This window comes from Gymnoscopelus braueri (genome assembly GCF_963280865.1).
Source record: "Gymnoscopelus braueri genome assembly, chromosome: 7".
Lineage (NCBI taxonomy): Eukaryota > Metazoa > Chordata > Actinopteri > Myctophiformes > Myctophidae > Gymnoscopelus > Gymnoscopelus braueri.
Window position 1 is genome coordinate 11183089 of NC_137608.1, and position 8642 is coordinate 11191730.

The window sequence follows — 8642 nt, forward strand, 5'->3', positions numbered from 1 at the left end:
TATAATGTTCAGATATAAACTCTATCATACAGGATGCAGTGATGAGTCTATAATGTTCAGATATAAACTCTATCACACAGGATGCAGTGATGAGTCTATAATGTTCAGATATAAATCACTATCATACAGGATGCAGTGATGAGTCTATAATGTTCAGATATAAACTCTATCACACAGGATGCAGTGATGAGTCTATAATGTTCAGATATAAACTCTATCATACAGGATGCAGTGATGAGTCTATAATGTTCAGATATAAACTCTATCATACAGGATGCAGTGATGAGTCTATAATGTTCAGATATAAACTCTATCATACAGGATGCAGTGATGAGTCTATAATGTTCAGATATAAACTCTATCATACAGGATGCAGTGATGAGTCTATAATGTTCAGATATAAACTCTATCATACAGGATGCAGTGATGAGTCTATAATGTTCAGATATAAACTCTATCATACAGGATGCAGTGATGAGTCTATAATGTTCAGATATAAACTCTATCATACAGGATGCAGTGATGAGTCTATAATGTTCAGATATAAATCACTATCATACAGGATGCAGTGATGAGTCTATAATGTTCAGATTATACACTCTATCACACAGGATGCAGTGATGAGTCTATAATGTTCAGATATAAATCACTATCATACAGGATGCAGTGATGAGTCTATAATGTTCAGATATAAACTCTATCACACAGGATGCAGTGATGAGTCTATAATGTTCAGATATAAACTCTATCATACAGGATGCAGTGATGAGTCAATAATGTTCAGATATAAACTCTATCATACAGGATGCAGTGATGAGTCTATAATGTTCAGATATAAACTCTATCATACAGGATGCAGTGATGAGTCTATAATGTTCAGATATAAACTCTATCATACAGGATGCAGTGATGAGTCTATAATGTTCAGATATAAACTCTATCATACAGGATGCAGTGATGAGTCTATAATGTTCAGATATAAACTCTATCATACAGGATGCAGTGATGAGTCTATAATGTTCAGATATAAACTCTATCATACAGGATGCAGTGATGAGTCTATAATGTTCAGATATAAATCACTATCATACAGGATGCAGTGATGAGTCTATAATGTTCAGATATAAACTCTATCACACAGGATGCAGTGATGAGTCTATAATGTTCAGATATAAATCACTATCATACAGGATGCAGTGATGAGTCTATAATGTTCAGATATAAACTCTATCACACAGGATGCAGTGATGAGTCTATAATGTTCAGATATAAACTCTATCATACAGGATGCAGTGATGAGTCAATAATGTTCAGATATAAACTCTATCATACAGGATGCAGTGATGAGTCTATAATGTTCAGATATAAACTCTATCATACAGGATGCAGTGATGAGTCTATAATGTTCAGATATAAACTCTATCATACAGGATGCAGTGATGAGTCTATAATGTTCAGATATAAACTCTATCATACAGGATGCAGTGATGAGTCTATAATGTTCAGATATAAACTCTATCATACAGGATGCAGTGATGAGTCTATAATGTTCAGATATAAACTCTATCATACAGGATGCAGTGGTGAGTCTATAATGTTCAGATATAAATCACTGTATCATACAGGATGCAGTGATGAGTCTATAATGTTCAGATATAAACTCTATCATACAGGATGCAGTGATGAGTCTATAATGTTCAGATATAAATCACTATCATACAGGATGCAGTGATGAGTCTATAATGTTCAGATATAAATCACTATCATACAGGATGCAGTGATGAGTTTACAACTTCTGTAGGAGAGTACAGAATGTGTTAGAACACATACTAGCAGAGACAATATGTTTAATGTAATTATAAGGATCGCTAGTGAAACAAAAAATACCACGGTCATAATATGGACATACCTAGGAATAGGTGCCAAAAATAAATAAACAAATAATACATTTTTGTATGTTTTTATATCAAAATTCTACTTTTACTTCCTGAAAGAAAATGTACTGTGTGATGACATGCTGTAGATATGTAGACCTGTATGAATATAAATGAATCATGATTTCATCATTACCCTGTTTGATTCCCATAGCTCAGGCTCCTCCAAACACAGCTGATTTTAATTACAGAACTACTCTGTTTTTAATCTCATTTTAAGATGATGTCCAGACGGCGTATTACTCATTGTAAACTTAATCAGCACTAAAATATGTATCTGATAGCCTGCAGGCTACAAACACTAGCACTGTGCTCCACACGACTGCAGAGAGTGAGGTTCCACCGTGCCATAGCCTGAAGGGATGGAACCTTCTGATTGGTGGCGGGCCGTTTCAGACTGAAACTTAAAAATAAAATTACCGATAATGTCATGGTTTCTCACACTGGTGTGAGAAATCATAGCAGAGAGAGAAATATTCTCTTTCTGGTGGGTGCAGAAATGGGGAAGAGGGTGAGAGGGTGATGCCAAATATTACAGAATATCGGGCATCTAATCAAACAGGATATTTGATTGACATATTCCACAAAATAATATTTTTGGTTCAAATTGAATTGTTGCTGGTCCTTTAAGTACCCAGCCTGTCCACCAAGGTGTGGCATAGGTCACACCTTTCAGCCAATCAGGTGAGGGCCGCATCATAACAACCATATATGGCTTTGCCAGATGAATGGGCAAAACGTTTAAACGCTGCCAGCGCCACTCTGTTCTATCGTAGCACGTCGCTCACGGCCTCCTCGAAACATGGCCGCCCGGGATGAACTGGATGAATTGGAACGCGTGTTCCTTTGCCTGGCTCACGCAGAGAGCGATGTGCAGCTACAGGATGCTATCTCCAGGTTCCTGGCCCCCGTTCTCCTGACGCTCCGCTGCCTCCGCAGCGTTCAGGACGGAGGGCAGAGCAAAGCCATGGAGCTGCTGGTCCACCTGCCGACCCAAGATCCAGTTTCCGGTAGAGGCGCTGCTGCTGCAGTACCGGGACCCCGCGGCCGCGGCCCTCACACATTTCACCATCATCTACATCCGGATGGGTTTCCCTCGTCTGGAGGCGGGCAAACAGTATGAACTGGCCCCTGCCCTGCTCGCTGCCCTGGAGGGCAAGCCTCGGTCCCAGCAGGACATTCTGATGCACCTTCTCATCCCTGCACTGTACCACATGCAGTACCTCCCCGACCCGCCCAGGGACGCCTCCCCCTTCACGCTGACAGAGAGACCCGAGACGGCGCGACTGCTGCTGGAGTTCATGCTGGACGTCCTCCTCCTCCTCCTCCTCCTCCTCCTCCTCCTCCTCCTCCTCCTGCCCCTGCCAGGGAAGCATCGTTGGAGGCGGTACGGAGGTGGCAGCCGGCCACGGTCTCCCCCAGCCGCCCCCGGGGATGAGTGTCTACGCTGCCACCAGGGTGGTTGGAGAAGCCCAGTGGAGCGACGAGCAGCTGGAGCGGTGTAAGTCGGGCATAGTGAGGTTCCTGGAGGCCGGGCGGGTTCCGGAGGTCGACGCCGTGGTGCATTTGGTGGTCGCCTCCACGGACTCCCGGCACAGCGTGGCCGCCGCCGCCGATCTGCAGCTGAGGAGCAGACAGAGCGCAGTGGATTGGAACGATCCTTCCGTCGTCAGCAGGATGTACGAGGTCTACCTGGGCCACGTTCCTCTCAGAACCAAGGGGGCGGCCGCCGCGAGGCCGGAGCTGAAACGCCGGCCGGCGAGCACCAGGGTCAAACTCAAGATCCTGCCACATCTTCTGCGGTCCCGTCTGGCGGCGGAACGCTTCCCTGCCAACGTCCAGGTCGTGTACGGCGGTCTGTTTGGAGCCGACGCCAACAGCAGACTGTTGGCTCTCAGCCTGCAGTTCGTGCATCACATCTGCGCCTTCTGTCCCGACACCAACGAACCTCTGGGCCTGATGCTGCTCAACGGTCTCACCAAGCTCATCCACCAGTACGAGGGAGACCCCAAGTCGCTGGGCGTCGCATACTTTGCTGTCGGGAAGCTGTCGAGCCGCATGCCCCGGCTGTTCGCCAAGGATATCGCGTTGGTCCAGCAGTTGTTTGAGTCTATGTGCCGGACGGGGGAGCCGGACGTCCGTCTGGCCATCCAGGAGGCTCTGTCCATGATGGTAGGAGCATATGCCAACCTGCAGGGGGCGCCGCTCACTCTGATGGAGGCTCTAGTGGCTGCGTACATGGGGAGGCCCGAGGTGCAGGCGCGCCAGGTGGCCATCAAGTTTGCCAACACAGTGTTTGCGCCCGATCATGTGCCCTCCAGATACCTGCTGCTATTGGCCGCAGGAGACCCGAGAGAGGAGGTGCGCGGGGAGGCCCAGAGGGTGCTGAGGGCCTTTAACACCAAGAGCACGAAGGAGGAGGAGGGCTCAAAACCACTGCCCTCCTTCACCGACATGGTGGTCTATGTCCAGGAGAAAGCAGCTCAGAGTATGACAACGCCAGCCAAGTACGTTGTTGGAACCTCCACTCTGCCCTTTGACCCCTCTGCGTTCAGAGAGATCGTGCTGTACCTGAGGACGTGTCTAGCCTACAGCGCCGGGGGGCGGGTCCAAGAGCCCGGTGATGGACATGCAGGACGACGCCCCCGCCATCGGCCGCTACGTCCACACGCTGCTGAACCCCAGACCTCCCGGTCCAACCCGGTACACGTCTACGCTGACTTGCTCCAGCAGCTCCTGACGGCCGTAAGCGGAGTCCCGGTCATGTACTGTCTTATAGAGGTGGTGTCTGTCTGCCCACAGAAACTGGCTCCGCGGTTTGTTGACAAAATCGACTGGATTAAAAGTCTGATGAACACAAACAAGGAAGACGTGAGGGAGCTGCCGGCCCAGCTCTACGCCGTGGTCGTTTCCTCCATGTCTGGGAACGAGCTGAAGACGGCCGTGTACAACATGGTCAAGATCACCGAAGACAAACGTAGTCCTGAGACTCAGCACAGGGCCGTCGTGGCTCTGGGCCACATGGTGGGCAGGTACATGAGTCAGAGGAATGCCGTAGATCAGCACATGAACACCACACCCCAGGAGGACGAGGCTGTCGCCACGGCCACCAGGGCGATCGGTTCCTTCCTGGACAGCGGTAGCGCACCGCTGGCTGTGGCAGCATGTGCGGCGCTGGGGGAAATCGGACGCAACGGGCCCTTATTGGTGCCCTCGGAGGGTGAGGGCTTCACCAAGCTGTCCCTGGTGGACAACCTGCTGGCTCGCATCCCCTCTGGAAAGGAAAGAAACAAGATGAAGGAGCGATCCGTCCAGACCTTGGGCTACCTTCCGGTGGGAGACGTGGACTTCCCCCATCAGAAGAGGATTCTGCGGGGTCTCATGGACTCTGTGGAGGCGAAGCAGGTTGAGCTGCAGTTCACGGTGGGAGAGGCCATCACCAGTGCTGCCTTGGGAAGCAGCTCCAGAGCCGGCAGGGACCCGTGGACCTGCACTGACGATCACTACAGCCCACCACTCATGTCACACGTTAAGAACAATGATGTGGTGCCGTGGGTCCTCAACTCCGTTCTGTCCAAGTACATACCCAGTCAGAACCCACATGTCCGACGAGCAGCCTGCATCTGGCTGCTCTCTCTGGTCAAGAAACTCGGCCATAACGAGCAGATCCGGTCCAACCTGAGGGAGATCCAGACGGCGTTCATCTCCACCCTGTCAGACCCCGATGAGCTGAGTCAGGATGTGGCGTCTAAAGGCCTGGGCCTGGTCTACGAGATGGGAGGAGAAGGTGACCAGCAGGAGCTGGTGTCCGCGCTGGTGGAAACACTCATGACCGGCAGGAGAGTGAAGCATGTGGTGTCAGACGACACGGAGGTGTTCCAAGGTGAAGCTTTGGGGAAAGCACCGGACGGACACGGCTTGTCCACGTACAAGGAGCTTTGCTCATTGGCCAGCGACCTCAACCAACCAGATCTGATCTACAAGTTCATGAACCTGGCCAATCACCACGCCATGTGGAACTCCCGCAAGGGAGCGGCGTTCGGGTTCCACGTCATCGCTGCGAAGGCTGGCGAACAGCTGACTCCCTACCTTCCACAGCTGGTGCCCCGCCTCTACTGCTACCAGTTTGACCCAAACCTGGGCATCCGCCAGGCCATGAGCAGCATCTGGGACGCGCTGGTCAAGGACAAGACCGTGGTGGACAAGCACCTGAAGGACATCCTGCAGCACGTCATCTCTAACCTGACCAGTAACACCTGGAGGGTTCGAGAGTCCAGCTGCCTGGCCCTCAATGAGCTGATCTGCGGCCGCCAGGCCGACGACATCACGGAGCACCTGGCGGAGATGTGGGAGACGCTGTTCAGAGTCCTGGACGACATCAAGGAGTCTGTGAGGACGGCTGCAGACCTGGCCCAGAGGACCGTGGCAGTCATGTTACCCACCCTGCTGGACAAAGGCATCGTTAGCAATGTTCCGGAGGTCCGCTCGCTCAGCCTTCAGACCCTGGTGAAGGTCAGTAAGACGGCCGGCGCCAGGCTGAAACCCCACACCCCTCAGCTGATCCCAGCCCTGTTGGAGGCCCTCAGCACCCTGGAGCCCCAGCTCCTCAACTACCTCAGTGTACGAGCTACGGAGCAAGAGAGGAGCGCCATGGATGCAGCCAAGCTGACCGCTGCCAAGTCCTCCCCCATGATGGAGACCATTAACTTGTGTCTGCAGCATCTGGACGTGTCTGTACTGGGAGAGCTGGTCCCCAGGCTCTGTGAGCTGCTGAAGAGTGGGGTAGGTCTGGGAACCAAGGACGGCTGTGCCAGTGTCATCGTGTCGCTCGCGGTGCAGTGTCCCCGAGACCTCACCCCATACTCAGGTAAACTGATGAGTGCATCCATGACCGGAACGCCATGGTGCAGAAAGCGTTTGCCTTCGCTCTGGGCCACGTGGTCAGAGCAGCCAAGGACAGCAGTGTCGAAAAGCTACTGCTGAAGCTCAACGCCTGGTACCTGGAGAAAGAGGACCCGGCGTACAGGTCATCATGCGCGCAGACCGTGCACGCCATCAGCCTCCACAGCCCTGATGTGTTGAAGAGCCACGCCAGAGTAGCACTGCCCCTGGCCTTCCTGGGCATGCACCAGGAGGCGCCGGGCCGAGAGGAGGAGGAGAAGGGAGGGTGCCACGACGCCACGCTGTGGGCAGAGGTGTGGCAGGACAACGTCCCAGGAAGCTCCGGAGGCGTCAGGCTCTACATGACGGAGCTGATCGCCATTACCCAAAAGGCTTTGCAGTCTCAGTCCTGGAAGACGAAGGCTCAAGGTGCCGTTGCCATGGCGACCGTTGCCAAGGAGCAGACGGGCTCCTTGGTGGCGCCTCACCTCGGCACGGTGCTGAGCGCTCTGCTGCGGGGGCTGTCCGGACGCACCTGGGTGGGCAAGGAGGAGCTGCTGAACGCCATCGGCTCGGTGGCATCCCGGTGCCGCTCCGAGCTGCAGAAGCCCCGCCCCGGCCAGCCCACCGTCTCCGAGATGCTGTCGGCGGTGATGAAGGAGTGCCGCCGCAAGAAGGAGCGGTTGACGTACAAGATGGCCCCCCTGCGCTGCGCCGGAGACGTGCTGCACAGCAGCCAGGAGGACGGCTTTAGCGACATGGCCGAGATCCTCCTCCCTCTGATCAGGAAGAAGTGTCCGGAGAGCGGCGGCGGCTGTCGGTCACTGGAAGAGAACGACGATGAGGAGGATGTGAAGGACGGCGAGCTGCGGACAGAAGCTCTGCTCTGTGCCTTGGACACGCTGGCAAAGAGCTGGCCCAGGAACCCACTCACCCAGGACGCTTTCCGGGCCGAGGTGTGTGCGCTCATGTGTGACAAGCTCAGGCTGAGCAGCTGGAGGGTGCAGCTGGGAGTCCTGCGGTGCATGAAGGATGAAGGCCTACTTCCAGGGCCTGGTGTTGCTCCAGAAGGACCACCATCACGACGGTCAGGATTCAAACACGCTGTCCCAGATCCTGTCAGAGACCTGCGCTGCCCTCACGTACCCGTTGGAAAACAAGAGCTACGCATCGGTGAGGACCGAAGCCTTGTCCATGGTGGAGCTGCTGCTGCGGAGGACCGGGGAGAGCGGCCGCTGGGACTGCCTGTCTCCAGAGAGCAGACGGCGGCTCCAGAGTTCTCTGTCCGGCCTGCAGGCGTCGGACGTCATGCCTGACCTGAAGGACCAGGCTCTGGAGCTCCTCAGACTCATCCAGAGCCATCAGACCAGAGAACCCCTGAACCACACCTGGCTCTGAGCCTGAGGGTCCCCAAACACCCCAAAATAAATCCTATTAAGTTTGAACTGGGGACCCCCCCCCACACACACACTTTGTAAGGATAATATACATTTTATGAAGGCCATTTTAACTTTCTTTTTACATGTTTAACCCCAACATACCAAAAACAGCCAATCTACCATCTCAAAACACATTGCACTGTGACAAGCAGGGACGCAGATGGGGGAGGGGGTTTGGACGTACTCAGTTCCTATTGGGTAGCTCTTATTTTGAAATCCCCCCCATTTTAGAGGACGTCTGATTTCTGTGTAGTCAAGCCATCATGATGCTAAACCTAGAACAATGACACACGCCTTACACTCGACTTTGGAGATTTCTATGAATCTACTCATATTGTACACGCTCATAGCGCGGCGCTATGAGCTTGTAGATCTGAGCTTGTAGATC

At 52.6% G+C, this 8642-nt stretch overlaps 1 pseudogene across 1 annotated transcript; it reads left to right on the forward strand.

The window, feature by feature from the left end:
* The first annotated feature begins 2736 nt into the window (after window positions 1-2736).
* On the forward strand, window positions 2737-8213 carry LOC308088888 (proteasome adapter and scaffold protein ECM29-like; annotated as a pseudogene). Its single transcript has one exon. The product of its transcript is annotated as a proteasome adapter and scaffold protein ECM29-like (transcript).
* Window positions 8214-8642: the final 429 nt, after the last annotated feature.